Source organism: Littorina saxatilis, linkage group LG12 (assembly GCF_037325665.1).
Source record: "Littorina saxatilis isolate snail1 linkage group LG12, US_GU_Lsax_2.0, whole genome shotgun sequence".
Classification (NCBI taxonomy): Eukaryota; Metazoa; Mollusca; class Gastropoda; order Littorinimorpha; family Littorinidae; genus Littorina; species Littorina saxatilis.
Window position 1 is genome coordinate 78,634,054 of NC_090256.1, and position 16,274 is coordinate 78,650,327.

The 16,274-nt window shown below is 40.4% G+C and overlaps 1 long non-coding RNA gene across 1 annotated transcript; it reads left to right on the top strand.

Annotated features, from left to right (window-relative positions):
• Window positions 1-1,251: 1,251 nt before the first annotated feature.
• Window positions 1,252-6,040, top strand: LOC138982855 (uncharacterized). The gene is made up of 3 exons (XR_011460991.1): window positions 1,252-1,526; window positions 4,630-4,849; window positions 5,332-6,040. It is a non-coding gene; the product is annotated as an uncharacterized lncRNA (long non-coding RNA).
• Window positions 6,041-16,274: the final 10,234 nt, after the last annotated feature.

The following is a 16,274-nucleotide window of genomic DNA, read 5'->3' on the forward strand; positions in this document are numbered from 1 at the left end:
GTGTGTGGCTGTGTGAGTGACTGTGTGTGTGTACGTGTGTGTGTGTGTGTGACTGTGTGAGTGACTGTGTGTGTGTGTGTGTGACTGTGTGTGTGTGTGTGTGTGACTGTGAGTGAGTGTGTGAGTGAGTGTGTGTGTGTGTGTGTGTGTGTGTGTGTGTGTGTGACTGTGTGAGTGACTGTGTGTGTGTGTGTGACTGTGTGAGTGACTGTGTGTGTGTGTGTGTGACTGTGTGTGTGTGTGTGTGTGACTGTGTGAGTGACTGTGTGTGTGTGTGTGTGACTGTGTGAGTGACTGTGTGAGTGAGTGAGTGTGTGTGTGTGTGTGTGTGTGTGACTGTGTGAGTGACTGTGTGTGTGTGTGTGTGTGTGTGTGACTGTGTGAGTGACTGTGTGTGTGTGTGTGTGTGTGTGACTGTGTGTGTGTGTGTGACTGTGTGTGTGTGTGTGTGTGTGACTGTGTGAGTGACTGTGTGTGTGTGTGTGTATGACTGTGTGAGTGAGTGTGTGTGTGTATGTGTGTGTGTGTGTGACTGTGTGAGTGACGGTGTGTGTGTGTGTGTGACTGTGTGAGTGACTGTGTGTGACTGTGTGTGTTTGTGTGTGACTGTGTGTGTTTGTGTGTGACTGTGTGTGTTTGTGTGTGACTGTGTGTGTTTGTGTTTGTGTGTGTGTGTGACTCTGTGTGTGTGTGTGTGTGTGACTGTGTGTGTGTGTGTGTGTGTGTGTGTGTGTGTGTATGTGTGTGTGTGTGAGTGTGTGTGACTGTGTGACTGTGTGTGTGTGCTCTGTAAAAGCTGTTCAAACGAGTCACGCCAAAATTCCACGACGTCGCCATGTTACATTAAGTACCTTGTCTTCTCCCCATTTATTCATTCCACTATTATACTAATATTGTTTTTACGCTTTGTACATTATGATTGTCTGTCGAATGTAATTTTGTTTTTAAAAGCAAGGCAATAAATAAAGCTTGTTGCGCGTTATCGATATGATTATATGAGGGATGGTTATTTTCAAAATACTTTAATAAGTCGTTGAAACCAAGGCGACAAGGTTTCAGTAAACCACGCTCTGCCTGACTTGACATCACAAGGCAGCTTACAGCCGCTGCGTTTGTACAATAATCACAAGATAACATTACACACTGCTGTTCTAACACACACAGTGACTAGACGAACGTAGTGATATACACCACTAAACAGTTCCGACGTTTACATGGAACAAAGAAGGAAAATCACGTGACCGTACAGACGCCTCTCATTGGCTGCGTCATTTTTTCGAGGAAACAAATCGTCTGCAACACAGCTGTGCGTATGTTCTGCGACTGACGAGTCAGACACTTGTGTTTATTTTGTTGTTTTGTCGATGTAAATTCAGCGATTATCGATTTTAACAATGGCATGTCACTGCCCGATGATTGATTGTGACAACGGAAGCTACCGTCTTCAAAATGGAAAGCTAAACTTTGCAAAATTCAGTCACCAGGTTCCACACGAGTCTGTGGTGTTCATGCCAACCACCGTTCAGGTAAGCGCAACACTGTAATGGTTACCGCTCAGGATCGGTTGAGGTGGCATTCGGTGTCCCACAGGGGTCAGTGTTAGGTCCTGTTCTGTTTATTATGTATACCAAACCACTGTCGAATCTAATTGAAACATGTTCAATCGCCAGTCAGTCTTTCGCTGATGATACACAGCTGAATGGTTCCTTCGCCCCTGATCGGGCACTGGCTGCATCCCAGAACATAGAGAAATGTATCATCAAAGTCAAGACCTGGATGACATAAAACAAACTAAAACTAAACGACGACAAAACAGAATCTCTACTCATAAAATCTAGCCGTGCTCTGTGTACTGTACCCCTCCCTGCTGCATTAAAAGTTGGTGACTGTGACGTTACTTTTTCAGCTTATGCACGCAATCTGGGTTTCACTGTCTCTGATGACATGTCTCTTGACAAACATGTGACAAATGTATGTAGATCGGCATTCCTTGAAATCCGCCGTATCAGTTCAATTCGCAAATTCCTAACTCTTGATGCTACAAGAACGCTAATGTGTGCCTTTGTCCTGTCTAAACTGGACTACTGTAATGCTCTTTTATCTGAATGTCCTTTGTACATCACTAACAAGCTTCAGAAAGTACAGAATGCAGCAGCTAGACTTGTCCTCAAAGCCAGGAAGTCTGATCACGTTAAACCACTCCTCCGCACCCTCCACTGGTTGCCTATTCAAGCTCGCATTGACTACAAACTCTGTTCCCTGTGTCATAGTTTTTTTCTCTCAGACTGCTCCTGTCTATCTATCAGATATGTTGAATGTATACATTCCCTCTAGACAGCTTCGCTCTTCCAGCGATTCTCGGATGCTTCGCATTCCCCATGTCAGAACTAAAGCCTTCGGCCACACTCAGGTCCTTCTCCTATGCAGCCCCTAAAATATGGAACTCTCTCCCATATGACATCCGCCACTCAACCCCTTCTTTCAAAGCAGCTTTAAAGACCCATCTTTTCAAAATCTATTTAGATCCCTGATCCGCTTTTTCAATACCCTGTACTATCGCTTCACGCTTGTGTTTGTGTGTGTGGGTGTGATCGACTGCGCTGTGTGTGCGTGAGTGTGTGTGTGTGTGTGTGTGTGTGCGCTATGATATAGTGATTTAACATATTATTTTTCTTACAATGTACTTAGCTTTAACTTGTGTGAGTGTGTGTTTTTCTTTGGATGTTGTTGTTTGTATAATTAATGCATTATGGCATTTACACTACTGTATGAACTAGGATACTATTTATTGTAAACATGTATTGCATTGTTCAGTTTGATGTAAAGCGCGGAGAGCGTGGGTTAACCCCATGGTTCGCGCTATATAAGCTTGCCACTATTATTATTTAAGTTATTGAGACATCCCAGTGCACTAAGGGATTTATAGAGCAAATCGAGAAAATTCATTATTGAACGAAGCGCATAGCGCTGAGTTCAATAATTATTTTCGAGATTTGCTCTATAAATCCCTTAGTGCACTGGGATTGTTTCAATAACGATATTGTCAGTACCGCCATAGAAAAAAGAAGATTCCAAGCGCACATTTTGCAACGCGCATTTGAATAGGCATAACTGTGTGGTCAGGTCGTGTACAGTAAAGATCTACTTTTGTGTGGGGTGTCTCAAGTGTGTCGTGCTTTCGTCACACGCATTTTAATTTCTGTTGGTAAATTCCAGTGTAGCGTTAATCTGAACAGTGATGATCTTTCAGAGAGACCTCATTTGAACTCGGAGAAAGGGCTGTGCTCTTCATTATTTGCGATTCGAAACCTCCAGTCGAACTTCGACGGATTGACTGTGCGGAGTGACTCCCCTTGAATTGACTCGAAGCCGCGGGACTCGACGGTTCGCACATTTTCAAAACAAATGTGGCATATTTCTCGTGTTGTATCTTCACTCATCGGGGAGTCTGATACTAAATATGAACGGTAAGAATGCTCTGAACCCTACACGTATTATATCCCCATCGTTTTTTCGTTCACATTTGCCCAACATGTTAATTTGCTGAGCGGGGTTTATGTCGTCTGCTAGGGCAATCAAACCACTGCATGCAGTCTGCACTGACTGAGTCTGCACGCACGAGGCACGCTGGTAATAAGTCTTATAATGGTAAGAACGTTCTGAACCCTACACGTTTTCGATTACGATTGTTCTTGCCTTGAAATAATAATTCGGAAACCATTCATCTACTGAACTGATGCAGTCGTATTTCAGTGTAGTCAGTGCGGCTACGTATGACAGAGTCGATCGAGTCAGTCTTCCAAACTGGTCTAGCTGGTACGTTATCGGAATAACACTTGTGTTTTCTGCTAGCGGGTGGGAATTTTATATTAACTCATCATTTGGTAATGTGGATGATAAGCTACATGCCACTAACACGATGAGAAGAATCTATGCAAGTCGGCGAGAATTAGATGAAACACAGCGGCTTGTATTTTTAGATCAGTGGCAGCCGCACTGTGGCACAGGCACATGCAATCTGTCAGAAAAAAACCACTTCTGCTTTAATTGAGAAGCAGGGAATTTATGGTCATTTGGTATTGTGGAAAATATAAGCTACATGTCAGTAATTAATTCTGAGGATGAGAGCACAGTCTTGCTTAGGTAAAGGGCGTAAGAATACGCTCTGTGGAAAAGTTAGCGCACTCCAAGAGTGCGCTAACAGTTTTAGCGCATCGCCATTAGCCAATCAACTGGTTCACATCAGTCATGTGACACCAGTACTTACTGACAATTATTATTATTAACAGTTCTTGATCAACTTATTTTATTGCCTGACATTCATGCGATTTATTGTTTTTTTCTGCAAATTACATAGCATGATTACAAAATCGTTTAGCTAGACCTGCATTTTACAGCTTTGAACGTTACAAAAACTGCACACCGGCACTGGCACTGCAGTGTTTGAATCTGCCGTGCATGAGGTAAAAAAATGTGGCTCACTTTCTGTGTCAGTGTGTTTCCGTTTCTTGTTTTTGTTGTTGTTTTACTTCATGTTGTTAGAGCATGGCTGTGATTAAAAAGCAATACACATGGCTTTGTAGAGCCATAAATTGTTAAATCTGATATGCATCTGTCTTTTTTCAACAGCTTGCATCCGCATCCAACACACAAGAAGAAACCAGCACAACGAGATTAAAGTGGATTCGACTCATCAGCCGTGTAGACACAACAGCAGACGGAAGGCACAAGCTTTTTTTCACCTGCAAAAGATGCAAGGGTTTGTTCTCAACACTTTCTTGATGGCACACCAACTGCAGAGAACTCTTTCCCAACACAAAACTTGGGATACCCTGGATTTCAACACAGAGTAAGTTTTTTTTTTAAATAACTTTCTTGTTATATTTTGTGTGTGTACGCAGTAAAGAAGATGGGAAGGTGTTGAATGTATTTGTTCACACATGCTGTTCCTAGTATCACTATGATGTGTCTGTGCCTTACAGCTTGAGTGATTTAATAGACATTTCGTCTGTTCGTGTGTTCTGAAATCTGAACAAGAATGAATGTGGGAAGCCAAGCTAAGTTTTATGTGGGTGGTTTGTTTCCAGAGTGCGATTTGATCAACATTAGGAAAGCTCTCCATAGAAGCCAAAGGAACAAAAACAAGTGTACCGGGGAATTCACAGAGGTAGTTCTGTATTGCACTGAAAATGACTGCAGTGGGTCCAAATGACCACCTTTAAAAGTTGAAGGCATTGAACCCAAACGGACAACATATGTGGAGAACCCTGCATGAAGATGTAATACTACCATAAATACTGACAGAATGAACCCTGTTTGGCAATGTTTCAGACAGCAAGAGTGCTGATAGACATACCCCGACCAGAGCACCGGCTAGGCAGAAGAAAATGGGCAATGCGAGATCTGGAATTCCAGTTTGAGGCGTGCCAGGCCCAAGGATCATCAAGGGAGAGGAATGGTGCAGCTAGTTGATTGCCAGAAAAGTGTGACTCTGGCCCTGAACAAGACCCATTCGCAACAGAAACATTTCTGGGTGCTCTTGTTTTTGCTTATTTCTTGATAGTTTTTTTTTATAAGCAGATGCCAACTTAATGCACACCCGTTATGCGCAATCTTATTGCAATGATTAAGCTGACTAAGGAGAACAATAGACTGAAGAGACAAGTGAGTGTGTTCAAACTACAGATTGCAAACATGGCTAAGAAAAAGAACGCAGACAGGAAAAATCCATGGTTATTCAGAAATCTGATTTCTCGCAGAACATATCATATTGCACTGGTATAGCCACGACCAGTCTCTTCCAATTAATTCATGGTTTTAGTGTCACCCTTTGTAACAAGAAGATGGCAGGAAAAAGTCAAAGTAAAAAGACAAGAATTTTTAGCGATCAACCAATGAGTATTGACCCTAAACGTTATATTATAGATGAGATGTTGTTTATGCAACAGCGACGATGATTAGACCTTGAGGATCTAGCCTATCGGTTTCGCTAATATAGGTAGAATAAAGTACATGTCACCAGAGTAGCCAAGAGCAACCTTTAACAATTTACTGGTTTTCATTTGTTTGAATGTTTCTCTTTTCTTCCTGCGCACAGTCTTCTCTCCATTTCATGTCCCCTGTGCATACCATAACATGTTCTGAGGAAAAATGTTTGTTTGGCTCACTTTTTGTGTGTGTCTTTATTGATGTTCGTATGATGCAATGAGTGTGTCAGAACAAAATCTGAGTTCTCGTACTTTGAAATGGAGAATGAGAGACAAGACAAAGCATTACAGCACAAAGTCAAACATATCAGCACTTGCAAACAAAATGCACACAATTTCTTTCTTTCTTTATTTGGTGTTTAACGTCGTTTTCAACCACGAAGGTTATATCGCGACGGGGAAAGGGGGGAAGATAGGATAGAGCCACTTGTTAATTGTTTCTTGTTCACAAAAGCACTAATCAAACAATTGCTCCAAATGCACACAATACAGTCAGCTCAAAAAACTTTACTTATGTTGATAAACGTTATCACTAGCAGCAGATCAAATCTGATGACTTCATCCACTTGGCAATTACCAAAAACACACATGTAGTACAGTAAAAGTCATATCTATAATTGTGTACACAGGAACCTTCCTTTTCAGAACTCCAAACAATAATCTGATAAAAAAAACATCCAGTACAGAAAAAGAGGGAGTCTTAAAATGTAGGAAAATTTACATAGGTTTTGACAAGACAAACATTTATATTTTAGATGCGACCCACCTTACTAGTACTACCTTTCAGGCTGAAAACTTACAGAAACGAAGCAGCTGTTCAACAATGTTGCTCTGCCCATTACATGTGTAAAGAGTAGAGCTTAATGCCTGGATCTGGCAAAGCTTTTACATGAGTTGACAAATTGTTGAAATTAGAGTCGTCAAGATTGTTTACTTTGTGGAAGGGTTGCTCTCCTTGTTTATCTGTGTGGTTTCATAGTTAAGAGGAAAAAGCTGTTTTGTTAATACCGCTTTCCCTACTTCTACTAGTTCCTCCTCCTAAGTGCATCCTGTTGCTGCCTGTATCAAAACGGGCAACAGGATTGGATTACTTTGGGAACATGAGGTTGTGATGGCTGGCTCTGGGTAACAGGTGGTTGTGATGGCTGACTCTTGGAGACACGTAGAAGTCTCTTTCTGATTTTGACAAAGATGCAATCAGGGGCTTCCTCCTCCAAAATGACTTGCAGCCTGTTGCACATGGTCAAAACACTGCCAAAAGGGAAAACAAGAAAATAATCAATATGAGAAAGAGAAAGGAGACAACAACTTTTACCAAAGCATCATTTAGGACAAATTGCTCACAAATTTGAGTGCAACTTGCATGAAGAGCATTTGCAGGGATGGCCAGATCTCAAAATCTTAACTTGCCAGACAGGCGAGTCATTTCAAGAAAGTCAAGTCCACCAAAAAGAATTGCTTGCCGGGTACAAACCACAGTTGCTATAACTGCATTGTTTATAACGTTTTGAAACTAGAGTATTACAACCAGAAGTGTTGGATTTGACGAGAATTTTCACTTGCCAACCAGGCGAGTTGCCAAGCGGTTTTAACTAGCACAGCGGATTTTTTGTACTCGCCCCTGGCCATTAGTCAGATCAAATGATTTGACCATCCCTGAATTTAGAAAGTCTGTTCAGTCATTGCTGATTAACTGTATCACTATCAGTATCACTGCACTTTAATTTTTTTTTTATATGTATATAACATATATTGCTGACAGCGACAGGCATAATTTTAGTGTGTATTAATACTACAGTTGTAGTATGCTGGTTTTTCAGATTTTGACACATTCCCTGTTCACTCAGTGAAACCAAAATGTTGTTAGGCCACACAAACCATCTTGCAATTCAACTTGAACCATTCTCTTTTTCAAAAGTAAAGTGCAAATATGATTTATTTAAAAAAAAGTAGAGAGGTTTCCTACCTGTAAGCCTTTCCTCCTTAAAACTCGTTGACGAGGCGATGCATGAGGTCGAGCTTAGCAGGTATACACACTGGCAGTGGCAACTTAGTATGCATGGTTGTTGTTTCTTATAATCTTACCCACACGTCAGATTGAAAATGGAAAACTTCAGCATACACTATGTGACTATCGCATCACGAATCGGAATATAGTTATGCTTCATAGTAAGTTAGATTCCGTGGACAGATCAACGGCACTTATTCAAGTTTTTGACTTTAATCAACTGAAAAGTTAAGCGTATCTGAAGAAAGAGCACTGTGACGTACTAATGTTAGTGTTACAACTTACAGGGCGGAAAACCGGTCTTGGGAATGAACAACACATCGCATCATTGCAAAGAGTAAATAACGAAAGAAATAAAACTTACCTAGCTACAAGATCCTCGTGTGCACCTTCCACACTCTTTTTCCGTACACACGACCACAGGAGCTTGTATCCAATCGCCGGTCGATCATTATTTACAGTCCACTAGTAGTAGTATGTCGTAGTAGTGGACTGTAAATAATGATCGACCGGCGATTGGATACAAGCTCCTGTGCACACGACAAGGTTTTCGATGCTTCAGTGCTCCACAGTCGCACCTTCTGGATGGAAATCTCGATCAAATCGCACATGTTTCAAGTTGCTGAGAAGCTAGAACGACGCGTTGTTTACTCGAAAAAATGCTACGCATGCGCACTGTCGCAATGGCCGTGGAACTGTTTAGTGGTGTATTGAATCAAGCACTGTCCCTGCAGCGATAACAAGATGGCCATTGAACATTAAATTCGCACTGCTTTTGTAACAACTAGACGACGATAATGTAGCATCGAAACAAAAAGTACCGCCTGAGTAGCAATAACAAGACTCAAAGACTCAAAGACTCAAAGACTCAAAATGTTTACTGTCCTCATAAAAACAAGGAAAATTGCCTTACAGTGTCAGGCGATCACAGACATAAAAACATCACATGTATTAAGAATTAAACGATTGCACTTAAAACTAATAACTCTAGCCCGCTTCATATTTGCTGTAAACTTAGAATTAGAATTGCATTAAAACACATGTAAACATCCTAAGCGTCTCTCGCAGCACTCACACTTACAGACACGCACACACACACACACACACACACACACACACACACACACACACACACACACACACACACACACACACACACACACACACACACACACATACGGACGAGGAGCACCTTAGGTACCGGTCATACGCAGACGGATCTGTGTGACTTCTGTACGTACGAAATCCACTTTAGGTACCGTTTGGCTATACACAGTGTGTAACCCGTACGGACGAAGGCGTTAAGTACCTGTTTCCTATACACACTGATGGTTGTGTATAGTGTCAGTAAAGTGTGAATAGGTGAGGATGGAACTTTAACCGTCGATCACTTTACATGTATAACCTCAATTAATATGTTGCATGTTTTGCTTTCGATTTGTATGTTCCTTACTTTGTCATTTTGTTGTTTATGTTTATTTGCTTGTTTGCTTACTTGTCGATTGTTTGCTGGTTCGTTCGTTTACTTTGTTTATTTGTCATGTTGCTTTACTTGTTTATCATTTATTAGACATTTGTATTAGAAGTAAGGACCGGTTGTAAGAAAAGGCGTCACCTTAAACCTCTATCCTTGAAAAATAAAGTTCCATCATCATCATTATCATCTCTCTCTCTCTCTCTCTCTCTCTCTCTCTCTCTCTCTCTCTCTCTCTCTCTCTCTCTCTCTCTCTCTCTCTCTCTTTTTTTACATTTAGTCAAGTTTTGTCTGTGCCGGTGTGCGTGCGCGTGTGTAGAGCGATTCAGAGTAAACTACTGGACCGATCTTTATGAAATTTGACATGAGAGTTCCTGGGTATGATATCCCCGGATTTTTTTTGATTTTTTTCGATAAATGTCTTTGATGACGTCATATCCGGCTTTTTGTAAAAGTTGAAGCGGCACTGTCACACCCTCATTTTTGAATCAAATTGATTGAAATTTTGGCCAAGCAATCTTCGACAAAGGTCGGACTTCGGTTTTGTATTTAAGCTTGGTGGCTTAAAAATGTATTAATGACTTTGGTCATTACAAATCTGAAAATTGTAAATAATTTTTTTTTATAAAACGATCCAAATTTACGTTCATCTTATTCTTCATTATTTTCTGATTCCAAAAACATATAAATATGTTATATTCGGATTAAAAACAAGCTCTCAAAATTAAAAATATAAAAAATTCTGATCAAAATCAAATTTCCGAAATCGATTAAAAAACAATTTCATCTTATTCCTTGTCGGTTCCTGATTCCAAAAACATATAGATATGATATGTTTGGATTAAAAACACGCTCAGAAAGTTAAAACGAAGAGAGGTACAGAAAAGCGTGCTATGCAGCACAGCGAAACCATCACCGCGCTAAACAGTCTCGTCAGTTTCACTGGGTTTTGCGCGAGCGGCGGACTACGGTCACTGTGAAAAAATGCAGTGCGTTCAGTTTCATTCTTTGAGTTCCACAGCTTGACTAAAATGTAGTAATTTCGCCTTACGCGACTTGTTTTTTTTGTGTTTTTTTTTAAATTGGAGAAAACCGGTTTCTTTTTTTGTTGGTTTTTTGTGTGTGGTTTGCATGGTTGTTTATACAAAAAGCAATTGAGGAGCCATAGATGGTTACTTTTTTTTCTCCTTTTTTTTCTTTTTTTGTTTTTCTTATTCTCGTCCATCCGCTCCCTCCCACCCCCCTCATAATATTCACAAACGTCATATATCACTTCACCTCATCTCGACTTATACATTACTCACAATCTTCTAATGTACATTTTATTTTCCAATAATGATACTATTCAAATCGTATCTATCACCATACTAATATTTACTAATACACATTTTTGCAATCAAAATAATGTCATTAAGTACCTTATTATTTTGGCATATATTACTAGGTTGATAACCAAACAAGACATCGTGTTCTGAGAGGTGCACATTTGATCCTGTATTTCTAAAAATATAATGGACAACATTTTCCCAAAAGCTCGTCAACTTCTCACATTGACAAAAAAAGTGTTCAACATAATCAATGTGTTTACAAAATGTACATAATTTTGTTTCTCTAATTTTCATTTTATTTAATAATATATTCGTGGGATAAATATTATGTAATATTTTTCATTGTAACAATCGCAATCTTTCTTCTTTTGTACATTTGCTTGCTAACAGCCAATGACTGTGATCTAGTTTAACCTGATATTTATGTAACCAAAATGTAGCAGCGCAAGGCTCGCTCGCTTTAGACTGGACTATCAGCATGCGAATCTTTCTCGAGGAGGGGTTAATGATCACAGGGTTCCGTGTGTCGCAGCCGGTAATTTCCGCGCATATGTAAATTCCGCGCTTGTAAAATACATGTATGCTCCGCGCAATATCGGGTTGTAACTTCCGCGCACGAATTACTGGTTCGGCTCATACAACTTGCGCGCGTACTCACAGTCCCTACGGCCGCAACGAAGGCAGAAACTGCTGGAACTGGGGAGACTGCAGCAACGATACAACACGGGGGAAATCGACAGGAAGGAATACGTCAAGTCCATGGCCTGGAAAAATTTGCCGGCCATGCTGTGACTTCCCCCCTCTTGTACCTTTGCTGCAGTCTCTGTGACTGTGATACCAGACACCCGAAATTTCTGTAATTTCTGTTATATAATAAGTGAACAAAATATTCTTATACGCATGGTTTAAGTCTTCATTCGTTTTTATCGACTTGTCTGTGTAATAAAGACGTGTTCAATATATAGATATACAAGTGTCAGTTTTCATGGATATACAAGTGTCAGTTGTTAATGTCTCAATGTCTCACATTTGACCGAGCAAAGACACGCGCGCTAGTTTCACATCACATTTTGCTAAAACACGCGCGCATCTTACATATACACCACGCGCGGGAGTTTCACATGCGCGGAAGCTTCAAAATTGGGAAAGTGCGCGGAGTGTTCATGCACCCCCGTGTGTCAAGGTCATTATTGTGTTCGCCTGCTCGCGGGCTGGCTGTGTTTTTGCGAAGTGCAAGCGCTCGCACAGCAGTCTTCACTGCGCGGTACTCAAAAAATCTAGAGGGACTGTATCCTTTCTTTGTGCACAGCTGGTTAAAAGGAATCATATCTCCGTTAACCCAAATATCTTTCACCATATCTAAATGCGCTTCTATCCATTTTTTTTAAATATAAGCTTTTATTTTTATAAACCACTTTTATATTGTTCCACAAACATTGATCGCCAAAGCGATCTTCTCTCTCATAAATCAATGCTTTATTATGGATTCATTTTAAGAGAACTTCTGTCTAAAAGTTTGATCGAATGCATTCAATACCTTGGTTTTAGTAGTGTTGTGGCTTTAAAACAAAGTAAATTTCTTCCCAATACCTGACTTAACGGAATCGTTGTCCACGGTTCATGTTTTTGTTGTTGAAGTTTTGCTGCCCATGTCAGTAAAAAAGAAGTCTGCATATCGTGGACGTTTATCATGTTAATACCACCTTCTTCCACCACATTACACAATACATTTCGTTTAACTTTTTCAAAGGCTTTTGTATTTGAATACTTCCTTTTCCAGAGAAACCTGAACAAAATAGTATTCAACTTATCGAGAACTTTAACAGGGGCAAGAAGCGCCTGCATAACGTAAACAAATTGTGAAACTAAGAAGGACTTAATAATACATAATTTGCCGCTTATACTTAAATTTCTTCTTGACCATCTGCAAATGATTTGTTCAACTTTTTCAAGTCTTTTTGGACCAATTTTCCATAATTTCAGAGGCCGGGATGTCATTTTTAAAACTGACTAATTCCCATGATTTTAACCTGGGTATTCCATTTAATATCGCAATATTTCTCTTGACAGTTTTTACGCGATCCCTACCACATTGCTTCCGTTTCACTTTTATTTAATTTTAAGCGAGATATATTGGAAAAATCATCAATAATTTTCAAAACCGTTTCCATGTCGTTTTTATCTTGAAGTAAAACAGTTATGTCATCGGCGTACATAGCCAGTTTCAAGATACGCGATGTTTGTTCTGCAAAACCTACATCTGGTAAGGCAAATCCTTTAATATTGGGGTGACTTCGGATTTGTATTGCTAATAATTCTACACTTATTTCTTCCGAAATCCAACCCATATAATTTATGCAGCTCGTGGTGTTTGTCATTAAACCAATATGTAATGCTATTTGAGACCGTGGAAGAGCCAGGTTGGTTATTGCCCTTTTAACTTCTCTTAAAACTTTAATCCATTTAACAAATTTTTCGCCAAAACCAAATTTTTTAAAGGACCAGACCACATAGTCTTCTGAGATGGAATCGTAGGCTCGGGCGTAGTCAAGGGCAAGTAATATACCTGCTTGATTTCTTTCATTAGCGTAATTAATGACATCATCAATTAATCTAATCAAGTTACTTGCCTTTCTTCCCTTAATACATCCTGTCTGATCTTCTGACACGAGGTCAGAAATAACACCAGATACGCGCTGCGATAAACATGTTGCCAGCATTTTATAATCTGTATTGGTTACAGATATAGGGTTTCCAATTCTTAAGGCTATCTCTCGGCAAATCTTTATCCTTATGGATCAACGTGATAACTGCTCTTTTCTGAGTATCTGACAATTCACCGACTCTAAATGCACTTTGAAGGGAATTAACCACCATCATTTTTACTTTAGGCCAACATTTTTTCATGAAACTTGTAGTCAATCCGTCTAAACCTGGTGACGAACCATTTTTTTTAATAAAGACAGCGCCCTGCCGATTTCTAACACGGTAAAATCAGTTTCCAAACCATATTTTCGTTCGTCATTTAACTGAGGAATATTTAAATTAAGAACTTTACTTTCAGCATCCTCCTCAACAAAATTCCCATTTTTATCAAACACGTTATTTTAAAATCTCACTTGCTCCTGTAAAATTCCTTTTTGCGTCGTTATTGAGAGCCATTTTCATCTATTAATCTGTCCATAAATTTTCAATCAGCTTTCACTTTTTCCATATTTAAAAAATATAATATCACTTCACATGCACAATTGTATATAACATATTACAACCAAACACAATAGCAAATAAGCAAAAAAACTCAGAACATGCATATGGTTTGAAAGGGTAGCTTTATTGGTCTTTTTTTCGAACGAATGTAAGGATCACTATATCCCGCCAAACCGCAACACGGTGGCCTAGTGGTAAGGCGTCCGCCCAGTGAGCGGGAGGTCGTGGGTTCGAACCCCGGCCGGGTCATACCTAAGACTTTAAAATTGGCAATCTAGTGGCTGCTCCGCCTGGCGTCTGGCATTATGGGGTTAGTGCTAGGACTGGTTGGTCCGGTGTCAGAATAATGTGACTGGGTGAGACATGAAGCCTGTGCTGCGACTTCTGTCTTGTGTGTGGCGCACGTTAAATGTCAAAGCAGCACCGCCCTGATATGGCCCTTCGTGGTCGGCTGGGCGTTAAGCAAACAAACAAACAAACAAACAAAATATATCTCGCCAACTAGAGTTATTACGGCTTGTTGATTTTGCCAATACAAAAGTCATTTTTTCTCACTTCATTGGTGCAAACAGTGTAATATTGTGTTGTAAATTCTATTGTTATGCGATTGTTGTTATATTTGTAAGCATAAGAGAGAGAGAGAGAGAGAGAGAGAGAGAGAGAGAGAGAGAGAGAGAGAGAGAGAGAGAGAGAGAGAGATGAGAGAGAGAGAGAGAGAGAGAGAGATTTTTCACTCCATCAAAGTATCTCCTTTTGAATGCTAAATATAAGTCAGGGAATACGTCTAAAAATGGCCTCCAAATTCCAGGAAATATGTATATTACCTGGATATTTTAGGGAATATATAATATTCATTGAGTGAAACAGGGAATACGTATAAATCAAATCTCTTATATTATTAAAAGCTGCATCAAAAGGTGTGCAACATTGATATCGGGACTACACAAAATAGAATGTTTATATAATGGGTGGTGGTGGATAATGCTGTCTGGATTAAAATATAAAAAGAGGTAAACAGGTGGCGAACTGTATTAAGTTTCACTGACGGTTTAGTCTTCAGTGACAATGCAAATAACAAATCAGAGGTGATTCTTGCTAAACATCAAGCTTTTATTTATTCGTATGAATTTAGCAATGAAAAACGGATTGACAATTAAGGGTAAAGAGAGAGGGGGGGAGAAAGAAGGAGGGGGAGAGAGAGGGAGGGGGAGAGAGGGAGGGGGAGAGAGGGAGGGGGGGGAGAGAGGAACGGGGGGAGAGAGGCAGGGCGAGAGAGAGGGATGCGTGGGGCTGGCGGTGGGGGTTGGGGGGGGGGGGGGGGGGGCGTGGAGAGGAGCAGCTAGTCGTAGAGCGGTTCGACTCGCGCAGTGGCTATACATTACACGGTTCGCGTGCCATCAATTAGCACGTCGTCAAGCAGGTAACCCGCTGAGAAACCTACTGGAGAGCTAGAGAGACAGCTGGACGCATTCCTTGTTTATGGTCAGCAGATTAATGTACTGCCACACTGAGATTGAAGTCGCAGAGGGTTACATCGGACTGGGTGGCCGAGTGGTAACGCAGTTGCGCTCGGAAGCGAGAGGTTGCGAGTTCGACCCTGGGTCAGGGCGTTAGCAATTTTCTCCACCCTTTCCTAACCTAGGTGGTGGGTTCAAGTGCTAGTCTTTCGGATGAGACGAAAAACCGAGGTCCCTTCGTGTACACTACATTGGGGTGTGCACGTTAAAGATCCCACGATTGACACAAGGGTCTTTCCTGGCAAAATTGTATAGGCATAGATAAAAATGTCCACCAAAATACCCGTGTGACTTGGAATAATAGGCCGTGAAAAGTAGGATATGCGTCGAAATGGCTGCGATCTGCTGGCCGATGTGAATGCGTGATGTATTGTGTAATAAAAATTCCATCTCACACGGCATAAATAAATCCCTGCGCCTTGAATATGTGCGCGATATAAATTGCATAAAATAAAAATAAAATAAATAAATCCCTGCGCTTAGAACTGTACCCACGGAATACGCGCGATATAAGCCTCATATTGATTGATTGACATCCTCATATAGTCACAGTATACTGACACCAGTCCTAGCATGATAGAGCGGCTGTCACTATAGGTGTCTCTCTTTGTGTGTCTGTATCATATTACTTGTGATTAAAACAAAAAATGCCTGATAGGAAACAAATAGAAAAAAATGTTATGACAGAGATTCCCCTAATATTTCCGAATGTCATTTCTACAATGACGCTTTGAATAACGTCTTGATAAAAGT